The 18012-nt window shown below is 44.3% G+C and overlaps 1 protein-coding gene across 1 annotated transcript in view; it reads right to left on the reverse strand.

Annotated features, from left to right (window-relative positions):
• LOC126185878 (follistatin-related protein 5-like) overlaps nt 1-18012 on the reverse strand; it is a 566088-nt gene that overhangs the window by 151279 nt on the left and 396797 nt on the right. The gene's annotated exons all lie outside the window — the stretch shown is intronic.

An 18012-nucleotide genomic window follows, 5' to 3' on the forward strand; every position in this document is an offset into this window, starting at 1 on the left:
ATGTAGCGAGAATGTAAAAGGTGAAGGACCTGTGACATGTTTATTGTCGAAGCGCCGTCAGAGATGCAGTGAGTTGCTGACTTTGAAAACCGCGGCGTGAAAAACGGACAGAAGAAGAACACTTTTACACATTTTTTTGATGTACAGAGATATTCTCGACGAACAGTTACTCATTTTGCTCTTGTCTCTTGTAACTTGTGTCGGACGCGCATGTCTTGCCGCAGTGTTATTATCGTTAAAAATAATATTATTTTAGTGTAAAGTAAAAGTACAATAGTGACAGTGCAATACTGAATAGCAGTAGATTTATTGTGCGACTTGTATGTGAAAACGTCAAAGGAATTACTTTCATTACAAGAAGAGAAGTGCCAGTCAAAAAGGCATCCATGTTAAATCCTTCATTGCAGTGTAACTTCATCAATTAATTGCCATAAATTCAAAGTTAAATGGAACTGGTGTATGGACTATTTATTTAATATAGAATCTATGTCTCACTCCTTCACGAAGTTATTTAATTATCTTTATGTTTCTGCCAAATAGACAGTTCACAGTCACGAATTCTTTCGTCGAAATCGGACGGAAGTTGCATGCGGCGAAATATTTTCTCCGCACCATATTCTACTGGTAAATGCATGATAAACTACGGTCCCTTAGGAAATTCATGTTGAGCTATCCAAAAAGAATTATATATTGAATAGGCATTTACTCTCCTCTGCAATGCAACTTCCGACTGATCAGACGATCCAACAAGAAACAGCCGCACACGGTCGGCGTTCGCAAATATATTTCCACCGCAAAAGTGAACATATTGTTATAATTAGCGACTACGTACGGGGACATTTATAACTGTATGTTTATGTATACACATTACGTAAACATATCGTTATAAGTGCCTCCTTCATTGGGCCAAACAGAAGAAGCGTGAAATTCAGTGAGCTTCTCTCGGGTGCACAGAGTTACGTGAGACCTTGCATTGTAGTTGAGAAGGAGAAGTTCGTTTGCAATTTTGTGGCAATGAACACGTTGAAATCGATCCTTCAATTTCCTGAGGGTAGCACACGGCACTTCAGAATTGACCGTTGCACCACGAGGGAGGACATCAAACAGAATAACCTCTTCAGAGACCCAGAAGACAGTCTCCATGACTTTACCGCCAGACCGTGCAACTTTGAAGTTCAGAGGAGAATTGGTATGGCGCAAATCCATGGACGGCCGTTTTGTTTAGGGTTCTAAGTGATGAACCCACGTTTCGTCGACTCTCAGTATCCAGAATGAAATTTTCACTCTGCAGCGGAGTGTGCGCTGATATGAAACTTCCTGGCAGATTAAAACTGTGTGCCGGACCGAGACTCGAACTCGGGAGCTTTGCCTTTCGCGAGCAAATGCTCTACCAACTGAGCTACACAAGCACGACTCACGCCCCGTCCTCACAGCTTTAATTCCGCCAGTACCTCGTCTCCTACCTTCCAAACTTTGCAGAATCCTTTCTTCCAGGAGTGCCAGTTCTGCAAGGTATGCAGGAGAGCTTCTGCGAAGTTTGGAAGGTAGGAGACGAGGTGCTGGCGGAATTAAAGCTGTGAGGACTGGTCGTGAGTCGTGCTTGGGTAGCGCAGTTGGTAGAGCACTTGCCCGCGAAAGGCAAAGGTCCCGAGTTCGAGTCTCGTTCCGGCACACAGTTTTAATCTGCCAGGAAGTTTCGTTGCCTCTGAGTACGTTCGACAAAAAAAAAACTGGCATGATCATCCTCGTAATGTGTAAGCAGTTTCACACAGATGGTCCTTCGTTGCTATTTATTGTCTTCTATTGGGCGGCGATGAACCCAGCTGGCACGTACATTCGAGTAATCCGGCTTGGGGTCAGCACTATAAACAGCTACCTCCAGTTGAGAAACCAACGACTCACTGTGGTTTTGATCACTGCCAGGTCTCTACAGACATTCTGCAAGCGCCTATGAATATCAGTGACGTTCTGATTTCCCGCCAAAAGAAACTATGACAACTATTATTGATTGGAGCGGACCTTCATTACAGGCTCCATTTTAAAGACTTTTTGAAGGCTACGTTTAGTAACGCCATCTATAGGAACTCAATTAACTATAAGAGCTGTAGCGGTAACCATCCACGATGTCCCAAGATAAATTCCGCATTTTTTCAACCGAAATTGACTGAGAAAAAAATGTACTGCATTACTTATTGAACGTCCCTCGTACAATGTCTGGCAGCTGCTAACGAGCAATCGTACTAGCATCTTACTAGCAATGGCAGTGGGCTCTCAGATGAGTACATGAACTGACAGAAAATGTGCAGTCTCATGCAATAATTCTTCACTTTAGTTTGGCACAAAACAATGAAAAATTAAAATGTCGTACTCTGAGTACTCCCGTCTAGTAACGTGAATTGTGTCCTGTCTACTTGATTAGTAAAATGTGTGCCCGCCTCAGGCAGCATTGAAACCATCTCAACAGTGTCGTAGAGAAACGCTGTACGGTTTTATATGCGTCTATTCCTCAGTGCAGTCTGAGTGTAGTTCGCCAAGGGATGAGGCGTATCACTGAACTTTCAGTATGGACTTAGCACATTAAAAACTGATGTAGTGATTATATTGTATCGAACTGGGGACGCAGAAACGACGGAGGGGCTTCGTTGTCGCTGTAGCCCTCAGTGGGTCACAACCCCACCACAGGCTACAGCAGTCCACTCACCCCACCGCCGCCCCACACCGAACCCAGGGTTATTGTGCGATTTGGCCACCTCCATGATGAAGCAAATGCTCGAAAGAAGGGTACTGAGGTGTTCTGAACGGGCGTCCTATCCATCGATACTTAAAACAAATCGTTATCGGCACTGGTATATCGAATAATGGTGCCGATATATCAACGGAAAAAGTGTTGAAGTACCGGCCTATAAGAATATCGCCTGTACATTATAAATAAAGTGCCAGTTTTAGAGCTGTATATTTAAGTATTGATTATTATTAGATATGCTGCACATCAAAAAGCTAGCAGCCTGCTCATCCCCCTTAGACCAAGAATTGAAAGGAAAACGATGCACGTTCGCGATTGGCGATAACCACGTTGCTAACAGTGGTAACTGCATGTAAGTGGCACAATGAAAGGTGTCCGATGGGTCCGTCGTTTGGGTTCGTCACATATCGGATATGTCCGGAACACTTCATGTCGAAACTTCCTGGCAGATTAAAACTGTGTGCCCGACCGAGACTCGAACTCGGGACCTCTGCCTTTCGCGGGCAAGTGCTCTACCATCTGAGCTACCGAAGCACGACTCACGCCCGGTAGTCACAGCTTTACTTCTGCCAGTATCTCGTCTCCTACCTTCCAAACTTTTGCAGAAGCTCTCCTGCGAATCTTGCAGAACTAGCACTCCAGAAAGAAAGGATACTGCGGAGACATGACTTAGCCATGGATAGATACTTCTTTCTTTCAGGAGTGCTAGTTCTGCATCTATCCATGGCTAAGCCATGTCTCCGCAGTATCCTTTCTTTCAGGAGTGCTAGTTCTGCAAGGTTCGCAGGAGAGCTTCTGCAAAAGTTTGGAAGGTAGAAGACGATATACTGGCAGAAGTAAAGCTGTGAGTACCGGGCGTGAGTCGTGCTTCGGTAGTTCAGATGGTAGAGCACTTGCCCGCGAAAGGCGAAGATCCCGAGTTCGAGTCTCGGTCGGGCACACAGTTTTAAGCTGCCAGGAAGTTTCATATCAGCGCACACTCCGCTGCAGAGTGAAAATCTCATTCTGGAAACATCCCCCAGGCAGTAGCTAAGCCATGTCTCCGCAGTATCCTTTCTTTCAGGAGTGCTAGTTCTGCAAGGTTCGCAGGAGAGCTTCTGCAAAAGTTTGGAAGGTAGGAGACGAGATACTGGCAGAAGTAGAGCTGTGAGTACCGGGCGTGAGTCGTGCTTCGGTAGCTCAGATGGTAGAGCACTTGCCCGCGAAAGGCGAAGGTCCCGAGTTCGAGTCTCGGTCGGGCACACAGTTTTAATCTGCCAGGAAGTTTCATAGCAGCGCACACTCCGCTGCAGAGTGAAAATCTCATTCTGGAAACTTCATGTCGACTTCCATATTTTTTATTTCTGCAAACTCCAGCGAACTAGCGGTTGTAGTGTCAAAATTTCGTGGCGAAAGTAAGCGTTGCAGTTTTTGTTGATAGCGCCGAGCGCCGATAACGTAAACATTTCTTCTCACACGTCTCCGGCCACCGCAGAGGCCAGTCTTGTAATTTAGATAATTCTCCATCATTTTCAGCAACTGTTTTTGAAGAATGCCGATGTGTAGAAATAGTACAGTAGTTACTTTAAAAACTGTTTTTTAACGCAACTGGTGCGTCGTTTCTTCGCATCTAATATCTTCTTATTCCATTCACACCGCCACCCCGAAGTACAATCGGGCCTTTTCTCCGTCTCACCTATACTTGCTTCACACAGCCGAAGCGAAAGACTGAACGTGATGAAAGCCCAAAAGCAGTAAGACTCCTTCACAAAGAGAAAATTAGGTTATATTACAAATTCAAAACAACACATTCAAATATTCACAGAAAAAAATATAACATACAATAAAAATATCGCCACTCTATATTGCAACTACGATACCGATATATCGCTTCATGGAATGTCGCCTGCACATATCGATAATCTATAGGAAAAGTATCAAAGCATCGATATATCGACACTTTAGCAGCAGCCCGATGCTGACCCATGTAGACATAGCACATGCAATCCAGCGCAAGTCAGAGGTGTACACATTTCACTTTTAACCTGCCCATGCTTGCCTATTAGCCACATAGATAAGCTGCCGCATGTTATTAGCAGAAAGAGCCGGCTGCTTTATTCTCATGCAAGTCAAGCTATGACCAACCCTAGCAGGATAAGGGAATCTTGTATTGTATTGAACTGGGGGACCTAGAAATGACGGAGAGGCTTCGTCCTCGCTGTAGCCTCAGTGGTATACAACCCCATAACAGGCTGCAGCAGTTCACTCACCCCACCGCCGTCCCACATCGAGCCCAGGTCTGTTGTGCGGTTCGGCACCAGATGAATGTAACCCCACTTTTTTTTTTTTTTTTACCTGAGTATCACTACATGAGACTCGATGAAATAGATATTCGTTTTGCGTAATTTTGAGCCAGGAAAATGTCGAAATTATTTGTCCTTTTTTTCCTTTTCGGCCTATTTTGGATTCATTTATTTATTTAGATACGAACAGTTTTCACGGCAACTTCACTCTCATTCGACTATTGGTGGCTATTCGCAGTACGAATCATCATCAGGTCATCTCTAATAAATGTTTTCTGTAGTAACCAGCTAAAGTATAGTTTTGGAAGTATCTTTTCTGTAATCTTCGCATAGTCCACCAAAATATGACACCAGTTACATGAGTTTCAATTACTTTTGCCGGGATGTGTACTGCTGGGTCGCTGAATTTTCTAAGTGGCCAACATAGTTCATTCTAAATTCCCCAAATGCATTTTATCAAAAAAGAAGTTTGTTTTCCATTTTAAGTCAGTGTAAGAAGTACATCTCTGAAAGAAGAAGCTTCCCTTCCACATTAAGATTTCTTCGCACTACATTGCACACAACCAAAATGTGGCTTTTTAATAATTTTCTATTTCTGTCAATGTTTGCCCTAAATTTAGAAAGGCGATACACGAGTAAATGACCTCTAGTTCTTACCACACCTTTGCTCACACATATCAACTGTTAAGTCTTTGTCCTCTTTCAAAATATTTGTGGAGTGAAGAAACTGTTGGTCAAATTCACGAACATGTTTTGACATACTCGAGGTTCCTGAATGATTTTTAGTAACTTTTTACTGGTATATATTCCCAAAGTCTATAATTCTCCTAAATTCCTTTAAATTGTTCATTCTGCTGGTGCCACGGTTATGATAAATCAGCTGCATTGAAACTATACAACTACTGGCTATTCTGTGATAACGTTGTACTAATAGCGCAACCTGTTGGTGGTGCAGCAGGCTGAACGCTTCCCGTGAAGGTTGACTGGCTTGCGGAAACCTAAGTTGGCCTGCTTCAACCACTATGCTCCAGCAATCGTGTACACTTGTGTCTCCGTTGCGCCATGTTGAGCTACCTTAATGGTTGAGGAGGAGACGAGGGCAGGTATGCTTGAAGGAGAGTCTGTACTCTCAGGACCAAACTCTGCGCCCACGAGCCATCGGCCTTTAGTTTACAGAAATTCTTTGACCTTTGCGCAGATATCTGGTGCCACATATCCCCGGAAACCTACGGAGGACTTGTCGAACCAATGCCATGCAGAATCGTGAAACAATATGCTGTTAGGCAGATGGTGGTAATGTTTTGCCACGTCAGCGTAGCAAATCGTGAGAAGTACATCGGAGGACATCAAAGCAGCTTATGTTTTGATCTCCTTATTTCTTGTCACTGTTGCTCAGGTTTCATTGATTTTTCTCGATTATTCTGATTATAAAGTACATTTGATATTAACACACCTAAAACGAAATTTTTAAAACGACAATTTGTCTGCGATATCGCCTTAGGGAAACAAACTTATATTGTGTGGCATTGACAAGTTCAGAAACCTTTCCGTTTCAATGTTCACAGTTTCGCTTGCCGTTTGATGAACAGGTGTTTTATTATTGTGTTTACAGTAGAATGTCATATTTATCAGTGATAAATCAAGTAATTTTCTAATAATATCTTCTGTAAGGATCTGCAACTGTAATTAATTTTTATGAAGGATAAAACTATATTTCGAAGGCTTTTTAGCCTTGAAATAATATATTCTTTTATTTCCGCACAGCCTCATGATCATTACCGGGTGTAGTACGTTTCATAGCATGCACCTTATTGTATCCAAATCAGATCATCTTATGCGGTTAAGCGAGTTATTTATAGCGCCATTAGAGCAGACAAACCATATAATGCTAACAGCCTAGAGCACCATGATAAGTTCTACGGTGGACACCTCACGGTCAATTACAACCGACGGAACGCTCTTGTTGTGACGACACAATGGGCTATTAACCGTTATATGGTTCGTCTGTTGTAAATTACTCGCGTATCTGCAATGCCGTCACATTGAGAGTGCAAGAGAAGCTTCAGTATTAAACGCAGAACAGAGAGGAGAGAGTGGATAGGTGGTAAGAGAACACTGAGAGCATCTACGAGGGATTGGGAGCGGGAGGGGGGGGGGGGGGTTGAGGGAGGAAACTGTCCGTTGGCATGATAGAAGAAGAAATAGGTGTCTATTTGCAAAACAGAGGGGATAATTAACACTAATCAGTGTTACAAAGAGTTTTGGAAGATACGCATGTAAGTGAGGCGTTCCTAAAATCATTCGGGAAAGTGTGACAACGAAAGGACTATTCAGGATGGGCACAGAATAAAGACATGCTAATGGACTTTTGGAAAAATATCGATTTGACAGTCCCCAAGGTGTCAAGGTCAGATAAGTCCGAGAACTAGAACACAATCAGCTTAAAACGCACCAGTTCAAGTTACTGATAAGAATATAATACAGACTAATGGAAAAGAAAAGTGAAGATACGTTGAGTGATGATCAGTTTGACTATAAGAGAGATAGAGGCATTTAAATCTTTCAGATTTTGATGAAGCTACTTTGGGATCGAGACAGAAAAAATGTTTATTACTAATCGTTACACCGCGGTGACCATGTCAACAATTCAGCTAGCATTTCCGGTTCAGCACTGCATGTAACCCGCCAGACTCGACTCGTAACGTCATTCTCTGACCTTCTTTCCAAACACAGACGCTTTCACACATGTCGTATTACACTAGCACCTATTGAAAATAGCATGCGACCAAAAAGACGGGATGTAGTTTACGGAAAGAATTATAATCGTGGCAGGCGAGAGCACATTAATAGTGTTCGTGTGCTTCATTCCGAATTCCCTCTCTCTTTTACGTAAATCGACTCCTGTTTCTTTTTCTATCACATCAGACAAAACTTTCCTTCATCGAGCCCTCAATGTATTGTTTCCACCTATCCACTCTCTCCTCTGCATTTTACAGTGGAATTGACGTTGCACTCTTAATGTTACCAACCTTGCTTTTAATTTCACGGAGGGTTGTTTTGAATTTTCTATATGCTGAGTCAAATTTTTCGAAAATCATTTCTTTTTCAATTTCTTCACATGTTTTACGCGGCGGTTTCGCCTTAGCTTCTCTGCACTTCCTATTAATTTCATGTCTCAGCGACATGTAATTTAGTACTTCCTTCTTTCATCGATCAACTGAAGTATTTCTGCTGTTACCCATGGTTTCTTCGCAGTTACCTTCTTTGTTCCAATGTTTTTCTTTCCAACTTCTGTTATTGTCCTTCTAAGAGATGCCCATTCCTCTTCAACTGTACTGCCTACTGAGCTATTCATTATTGCTATATCTAGAGCCTTAGAGAACTTCAAGTGTATCTTGTCATCTCTTCGTACTTCCGAATCCCACTTCTTTTCGTATTGATTCTTCTTGGCTTATCTCTTAAACTTCATCCTACTCTTCTTTACTACTATATTTTGATCTGAGTCTATATATGCTCCTGGGTACCCCTTACAAAACAGTATCTGATTTCGGAATCTCTGTCTGACCGTGATGTAATCTAATCTTCTTGTGATGCTTGAACAGAGTATTTGATATTAATAGCTGAAATTTATTACAGAACTCAATTAGTCTTTCTCGTCTCTCCTTCTTTCTCCAAGCCCAAATTTTCTAACCTTTTCTTCCATTCCTTCCTTCTACAAACGCAATATCATCTTATACTTTCTGTGTCTCTTCATCTCCAGCTTGCTAAGTCGACATGTATGTCTGAACTAGCGCTGCTGGATGTTGGTTTGTTGTCAATTCTGATAAGAACAACTCTATCATTGAACTGTTCACAGTAACACACTCTCTGCGCTACCTTCATTTACATGACGAATCCTACTCCCATTATATCTTCTTCTCCTGCTGTCGATATTGCCCTGTACTTATCTGACCAAAAGATACGTTAATTGGACGTCGACCTAGAAAACGTTTTCGACAATGTAAAGGGATCTAAGTATTCGAAATTATGAGGAAAATGTGGGTAAGGTGTAGTGATAGATGGGTAAATTAAAACACGACAAGAGCCAAGAGAGAATAATAAGAGTGGAAGACCAAGAACGAAGTGCTCGGATTAAGAAGGGTGTAAGATAGGGATGTCGTGTTTCGCACATACTGTTCAATGTATACATCGAAGGAACATGGATGGAAATAAATGAAACGTTCAAGAGTGGTTTTAAAATTCAGGCTTGCGGGATGTCAGTGATAAGATTCGCTGATGACATTGCTATCCTTAATGATAGTGAAGTAAATTACAGGATCTGCTGAATGGTGTGAAGAATCTAATGAGTAGAGAATATGGACTGAGAGTAAACAGAAACAAGGCGAAAGTAATGAGAAGTAGCAGAAATGAGAACAATGACACACACAACACCTGGATGGATGGTCACGATGTAGAGGAAGTCAAGAATTCTGCTAGTAGACAGCAAAATAACCAATGACGGACGGAGCAAGGAGGATATCAAAAGCAGACTAGCAGTGGCAAAAAGGGAATTCCTGGCTATTTGAAGTCTACCAGTAGCAAACATACGCCTTAATTTGAAGAAGATATTTCTGAGACTGAACAACTGGAGCACAGCATTGCATGGCAGTGAGGAAAGGACTGTGAGTAAGCCGGAAAAGAAGAGAATCGAAGCATGTGAGATGTGGTGCTACAGACGAATGTTGAAAATTGGGTGGAATATAAGGTAAGGAATTAGTAGGTTCTGCTGAGAACCGGAGAGAAAAGGAATATATGGACAGGATGATAAGACATGTGTTAAGGCATTTGGGAATAACTTCCATGGTACCAGAGGGAGCTGTAGAGGGTAAAAACTGTAGGGTAAGACAGGGATTGGAATACATCCAGGAAACAACTGAGGACATAGGTTGCAAGTGCTGCTCTCAGATGAAGAGGTTGGTGCAGGAGAGGAATTCGTGGCAGGCCGCATCAGACTAGTCAGAAGAGTCACAACTAAAAAATAAAAATAAAAATACGAGCTTTGGTGTATCTTATATTTGATTTCTGTTGCGGCCACGTGTAGTAAGCGTTGCTTCATGCGTGGAGAACGGCAAAACAGAGGCACGCCAACGACTGAGGAGTTGCAAAGGAAGCACGCACAGATAGCCTTGCTGACAGCAGCAGTCTACCAACAGGTTGACGCAAGACGCGCACAGACCGAGCGCTGAGCGAAGCCTGGGGAGTGCTGAGTAATGGGAAGTGAGGACAGCACGCTAATTTATGCTGCAATATACTGCGGGAGTAATAACAAAAAGCTACCGCTGAGGGTAAAAAATGTCCTGCTGCCGGATATAAATAGTGGAGTGAAGGCAGCAACAGACAGAAGACATTAGGAAGCAGTTCGGATCTGAGGATGGACATGGTCTGTGACGGTTCCGAAAGTCATCCGTTCGCTGCCAGATGTCAACTTCAGCTCTGGAGGTCGGCCCGAGTTCGGTCGGCACCATGGCTGACTAACTACAGCGAGAACTTCCAGCAGGACCGGCCGCAGCGCGGTCTTGGTCACAGGCGCTGCCGGGGACTGACGCCCGGACTTCAGCACAGCCCGCATCTCGTGGTCGTGCGGTAGCGTTCTCGCTTCCCACGCCCGGGTTCCCGGGTTCGATTCCCGGCGGGGTCAGGGATTTTCTCTGCCTCGTGATTGTTGGGTGTTGTGTGCTGTCCTTATGTTAGTTACGTTTAAGTAGTTCTTAGTTCTAGGGGACTGATGACCATAGATGTTACGTCCCATAGTGCTCAGAGCCATTTGAACCGGACTTCAGGGCAAGCCGACCCCACGGCGCATCGTCCGTCCATGACGGGACCTCAGGGACAATGCAACTGATGGCTTCCCTGCCGCCGGTGCAGCAGGTGTCGGCAGGTGTCGGCAGCCGATCTCACGGCGACGGGATCATCTCAACCACAGGGCATCCTGGCTTCAGCGGAGCACTGGCGGCCTGAGGTTCCCGAGTGCGGTCAGCGGCGCGCGTTGCGCGCATTGTCGGAGTATCTACACAGCAGCAGCCAAGCGGAGGGATCCGCAGGGCTGGGCAGCGACGACGAGGGAGAAATTGTAAAGAAAGTTCAATAAATAATTGTAAAACTCCACGCCGTCTCAGTCTTTGGCGCAGCCACTGTGTCTGCTGCTAACAAGTGGTGCAGAAGTCGTAACATTTCCTATCTTTCTGCATGTGGTTACTGGTCCCAGGTATCGTAAGCGTCGTCTCATCGAAATAAATTTATCCAGACCACAAGAGGACGCGACGTTTCTGGCCACAGTCTACTACCAAAAGGTAACTGCACCAACCTCTCCCTTGTTCTTTAATTCTTAATGTTTCTCTTACACATGGAACATATTATCCGTCTTTCCGCATACCTTATACCTGTTTTTCTGAGAGTTTAAAATGCAATGTAGTTATGGCGATTACACTTGAAATAACTGAGAGTTACATAATATTATTTTCATCTGCACCGCTTCCTTTTGAGTAGAGACGAATGGGGAATGATTCTAGCAACAATATGAGCCGCAAATGGGGAAGCCCATTGATATAAGTGACTTTGATAAAGGGCAGACATTTGTGGCCGGGGACCTGGAAACGAGCATCTCAGAAAAGGCGACGCAGTTCGGCGATCTCAGAAACGGCGAAGCAGTGCGGCGAAAAGCGTGCTACGACCATGAGCAACTATGGAATGTCTGAATTATGGTGAAACCAAGAATAGGCGACAAGGTGTTGGATGTTCATGCCCCGTCACACAAAGTTGAGGTCGGAGGCTTGTCCACTCGGTTAAACTGGATAGGCGGCGATTAGGGACAGACCTGACGAGTACAATGTTGGTGCAGAAACAAATGTTTCGGAGTACAACGTCCAACGTACATTGCTGAACACGGAGCTCCGCAGTAGACGACCGCTACGTTTTCCCGTGTTGACCTTAGGGTCAGTTATGGTTGCAGTAGGCACGAGATCATGAAGAGTGGAAGAGGAACACTGGAAACATGTCGCCTTGACGGATGCATGGCGTTTTCTGTTACACGACGTATATGGTCGTGGCTGTGTATGCAGTCATCCAGGCAGCCGAACGACTGCTCGAAACAAGTACCGTGCCAATGACGCAAGCCTGTGATAACTCCGAAAGATGTGCACATATGCTGTTGTACTTCGCAACCAACGCTACACATACGTATCGGTATGCATGCGACAACATGCGTACCTAATATGTACCAAAACGCCGCACATAAAAACGGGATATTCCTTGCTAATAACTCGAGTTCTATTGATGGTAAAAAGATATGGTTAATCACTTTGGGCAGCCCTTGGGCTAGGGACCATTTTTACACACAGCAGAAGGATCGTCACTGTCCTACGACACAGCATCGAAGTAAGAATATGACACAATTTCTCTTGCTTCGGAAGCTGGACCAAATCGGTTGATTCATTTTGCATTTGGTGCAGTCTACGTTGGGCTTGATGGGATTTATGGAGGCACCAATAGTTCATGGTTGGTTTCTCGGAAAACTTCACAAACTGTTTTAGTATATTTTCCCCGTCATCAGCGGACCAAAAACCAGCAGCGACGGATGTGCACAACACGTAGCTGAAAATGTACGATATATTTCTAAGACCCCGATCTCGAAAGAACTTAAATTTCTTGACATCTTTATCCGTTTTCAAGATATAGAGGTTCCTAGTTACACTACCTCTACATCTAAAATCAGATATGAGACAAAAACTAAATAATAAACAACAACAGGAAATTGATCAAATTTTATGGTCTTTTTATTTTTAGGTACCAAAACCCAGCCGCGGATTCCGAGGCGGCTATGCATAGAAAATCACTGTAATTTTTCAATGTATTCCTAAGATACCGATTTCGAACAACATTCAAAATTTTCTTCAAATCTTTATCCGTTTCTGAGATACAGACGTTGAGATTTATCCTTAAAATAGGCACATAGCATCCTGTGTGAAGGGAGAATGTAGATTATAAGGTGACGAATCGCGGAGAAATATGCTGCAAAGTGTTTCCGTCATCATCCGGGAATGCGTGTTGTAGTGCTGAAGCACTTATAAAAAAAGTTTTGCATGTAAATTCCGGTCTCAGGAGTAAAATAATATTTGTGTTTTTAAATAAACTATCTGAAAATTACGTACCAATGCATCTGCTTTCACATGCGTTGGCATACCCTGCTGCAGCAGGGGAAAGAAGGTAACTAGCGAAAAAATTATCCTATCATAGCACAGAATTTGCGGATATATTCCTGTATATTTAAAAGACTCTGACTGAAGAGTGGGGTCTTTCAGAGCTTTTAATAAAAAAATTTCCAAAAATTATGACATGAAAAGACAGTGGCTGTGGCAAAGAGACGGAAAATAATAAATACTGTGAGATAGTAGACAGTGACTGTGCTATAGAAAGAGGGAAGGAAATAATTATGGTAGTGTGAGAGAAAGAAAGGGACAATGGGACAATAGCAGTTGACAGTGATACAAGAGGAAAAGAGTGAAGGAAATAGTGCCAGGGGAGGGGGATAAAGGGGAAGTCGGTAAGAGATAATAATAATGATAGGTAGAGAATATGGCAGTGACAACGAGGAAGAGAGACATAGCGACAGTGAGAAGAGACAGTAGCAGTAGGAAGGAAGGAATGAGATACTGCCAGTAAGAGAGAGCAAGACATAAACAGTAACACTGAGAGAAGACTGTAGTAATAAGGTAGAATGAAGGAGGCTGTGGCTGTGACACAGGGGACAATGACAGAGAGACAAAGAGACATAATGACAATGAGTTGGCCTGAATGAGTGAGAAAAAGTATCTGGGAGTGGATGGATATGAGCAACTTACAGCTATGGACTAGTGGGTATCAGTGAGTTACAGTTAGATGAGCTTGCGGCAGTAATTCTTCGGAAAATTTTTAAAGGATCTGAGGAAGGTAGGATGAGGCAGTTTGCACCCCACTTTTCGATCAGAGTCTTTTACATGAAGAGGAACAATTTCGCATTTTTTGTGCTCCGTTAGGAGCATTTTTTCATTGGTTGTATCTCATAATATGGGGGATGTTCACCCGACATCCCTCGAATCCTCACAGCTGTGGACTACCTAAATATTACGACGGACCACCACCTTCATTTCTGAACTCTTTCAAGACGACATGGCATCTTCCAACAGGATAACTGCCTGCGTTACAAGGCGAGAATCGTGCTAAAGCGGTTTGAGGAGAGTGTTGGTTAACTCGAGTTCATATCGCGACCGTTAAATTCGTCTTATGTGAACACAGTGGTACACATCTGGGTCGCCATTGAGCGATAGTACAGCGCCAACAAACCATGAGCCCGTAACTCTCGGGAATTACGTGACCAGTGCGTAGGCATCTACCAAAGTCTTGTAGAATCCATGCCACGCAGAATCACTGCTACACTGCTATTCTAAGGTGGACCAACACTCTATTAAGCATGTGGCCATAATACTTTGACTCATCCATAACGAGACAGATACTTTTTATATTACATGGAAGAGGTGGCCCCTCGGTCTGAGTAACAATCTGGCCCAAAGAATTAACATGTGATGAAGTTTTTAAATCGAATTTGCTGGAGTGGGATAAGGTGGTCCCTCCGCCGACATTAGGTTTCAATTGCTGCGTCAGCGCGACAGCATTATGGTACTGTTTTTAAATTTAAAATCACAAGTAAATTATCAGTATTTACATTATGGAATATGTACTACACACAGCACATATCCCATAATTTAACGACCATAATTTTTTTCTCATTCTTTAATAGCAGAAGAAATGTTTAAAATATTTTACCTCCGCAAATGTGATTCCTAATCACAGATTTACGGATTTCCTACTTACGAGTTGTAAATAAACAATAAAACTTAATGGATTCGTAACAGAGCGTTTATTCACCCCAAATGTTTATTTCAAAAGTAAAGACTGTCTGTTACTCTGCATACGTCTCAGCTATAACAAGAAATATGCTCAGACCTTGTAATTTTTGATACAGAAGTCACATTTAAAAACTTTCCAAGTATCATTGTCGACATCTGCACAAAGCTCGTAACACCAGCGAAAGCAATCAATGCATTTAATCCAGATCTCTTTAGAGGTATAAGTTGACCATAGTTGGTAGCAGTAAATGCACTACTCTTCCTCTTCATATTCGTACGATGAGTCTTTCAACTTGGTTTCATGAACTCTTGAATCGGGGTGTTCCTCACCATGATCCTCCTGCTTCGTGCCTCTCTGGTTCTTTATTACGAAGAGTTTACTTTACGTAACGTCAGGTGTTGCAGGTTTATCAGATGCATCAAATGAATCTCCTGGAGCAGGTCTTCTTGAAGATGGCGTCTTCCATGCAGTGTTGGTACTCGCTTACATTTTCCCTTTAGTCAGGGACTGCTCCAAATCCTTTCTAAAAGGACATAACATCAGCACTACTGCTTTACCTGCTGTTGGTGGAAGTGCGGGAGGTTTGCTGACTACAAAAGTAGAAACCGCTGTTTTCTGAATTCGATTAACTGCAGTCGAAAATGTCCCTGCTCTGCCTTTTGAGACCTTATCCGCATTTGCTGCAGGTTGCTGATGAGATCATGTATAAATGAAGAAACCAGGGGTCACAAGGGTAGATACCACACTTCTGAAACAGTTTTCAGCCACTTTCATTATTGCGGCTCTGCAGTGTGCTCAACCCATCAGTGGCCCAACGTCTCTGTTTCTAAAACACTGGGAAGGTGGCATTCAGGAAAAAAAAAGAAGAAATCAGAATATCTCTTTGTATAAAGTGGCACCAAATTTCGGATAGCCGAAATAGTGCGGCCTATTACTGTCCGCATGCCTTACTTCTATTTAGCCACAACCTAATCCTTAAGTGAACTGTGCACGAGACGTTTTATCAACTACACTCCTGGAAATTGAAATAAGAACACCGTGAATTCATTGTCCCAGGAAGGGGAAACTTTATTGACACATTCCTGGGGTCAGATACATCACATGATCACACTGACAGAACCACAGGCACATAGACACAGGCAACAGAGCATGCACAATGTCGGCACTAGTACAGTGTATATCCACCTTTCGCAGCAATGCAGGCTGCTATTCTCCCATGGAGACGATCGTAGAGATGCTGGATGTAGTCCTGTGGAACGGCTTGCCATGCCATTTCCACCTGGCGCCTCAGTTGGACCAGCGTTCGTGCTGGACGTGCAGACCGCGTGAGACGACGCTTCATCCAGTCCCAAACATGCTCAATGGGGGACAGATCCGGAGATCTTGCTGGCCAGGGTAGTTGACTTACACCTTCTAGAGCACGTTGGGTGGCACGGGATACATGCGGACGTGCATTGTCCTGTTGGAACAGCAAGTTCCCTTGCCGGTCTAGGAATGGTAGAACGATGGGTTCGATGACGGTTTGGATGTACCGTGCACTATTCAGTGTCCCCTCGACGATCACCAGTGGTGTACGGCAAGTGTAGGAGATCGCTCCCCACACCATGAAGCCGGGTGTTGGCCCTGTGTGCCTCGGTCGTATGCAGTCCTGATTGTGGCGCTCACCTGCACGGCGCCAAACACGCATACGACCATCACTGGCACCAAGGCAGAAGCGACTCTCATCGCTGAAGACGACACGTCTCCATTCGTCCCTCCATTCACGCCTGTCGCGACACCACTGGAGGCGGGCTGCACGATGTTGGGGCGTGAGCGGAAGACGGCCTAACGGTGTGCGGGACCGTAGCCCAGCTTCATGGAGACGGTTGCGAATGGTCCTCGCCGATACCCCAGGAGCAACAGTGTCCTAATTTGCTGGGAAGTGGCGGTGCGGTCCCCTACGGCACTGCGTAGGATCCTACGGTCTTGGCGTGCATCCGTGCGTCGCTGCGGTCCGGTCCCAGGTCGACGGGCACGTGCACCTTCCGCCGACCACTGGCGACAACATCGATGTACTGTGGAGACCTCACGCCCCACGTGTTGAGCAATTCGGCGGTACGTCCACCCGGCCTCCCGCATGCCCACTATACGCCTTCGCTCAAAGTCCGTCAACTGCACATACGGTTCACGTCCACGCTGTCGCGGCATGCTACCAGTGTTAAAGACTGCGATGGAGCTCCGTATGCCACGGCAAACTGGCTGACACTGACGGCGGCGGTGCACAAATGCTGCGCAGCTAGCGCCATTCGACGGCGAACACCGCGGTTCCTGGTGTGTCCGCTGTGCCGTGCGTGTGATCATTGCTTGTACAGCCCTCTCGCAGTGTCCGGAGCAAGTATGGTGGGTCTGACACACCGGTGTCAATGTGTTCTTTTTTCCATTTCCAGGAGTGTAGATATGAAAGCACGTGCTTCAAGTTACTGTCTCGTTTGAAATACTTGGAAAGTACGACTTACGTAGCTTGAGGAAGGACTGCCAATTGAACTCTAAGAAAATGTTTATTTTGACCACAATTGAAAACAGCTATGTGGAATGAAATCTTAACGGCGCCGACACCAAACACATAATGGTGTATCAAATGACATTCGTTACTGGTTGTGGGATCGAGCTACGGGGTGACGCACCAAGCAAGGTAGATATTGAGCCACCCGAAGTTTCGTAACCAACCGAAATATGAGCACTTTACCCTACACATGGACAAGGAGGAAGGTTATAATGCGCACCGGCTTTGCTGATCATTTATTTCTCTTTGAAGATTGCCACGCCTTTCCTAAAGCAAATAATCTGCCCATTTGAGTTCGTGATTTGTCTTTACTTCTGTCGTTTAATACTACACGAGATGCATAAGTGCATGCAAGCTGTTTATACTGCACTGTCGTCAACCAGGAAATAAGAGCCGCTTAGGACACAGAGACAGGAAGCATAATCACCATCAGTGTTCTGCCAAAAGGCAGGTTATCACTTGGTAGTCCTCCAGGCTGTCCGGTCTTCTGCCATCCTCTTCAGGCCTGCATAATTTCCTCTTCC

The sequence above is a fragment of the Schistocerca cancellata genome, chromosome 1 (genome assembly GCF_023864275.1).
Source record: "Schistocerca cancellata isolate TAMUIC-IGC-003103 chromosome 1, iqSchCanc2.1, whole genome shotgun sequence".
In the NCBI taxonomy this organism is placed as follows: domain Eukaryota; kingdom Metazoa; phylum Arthropoda; class Insecta; order Orthoptera; family Acrididae; genus Schistocerca; species Schistocerca cancellata.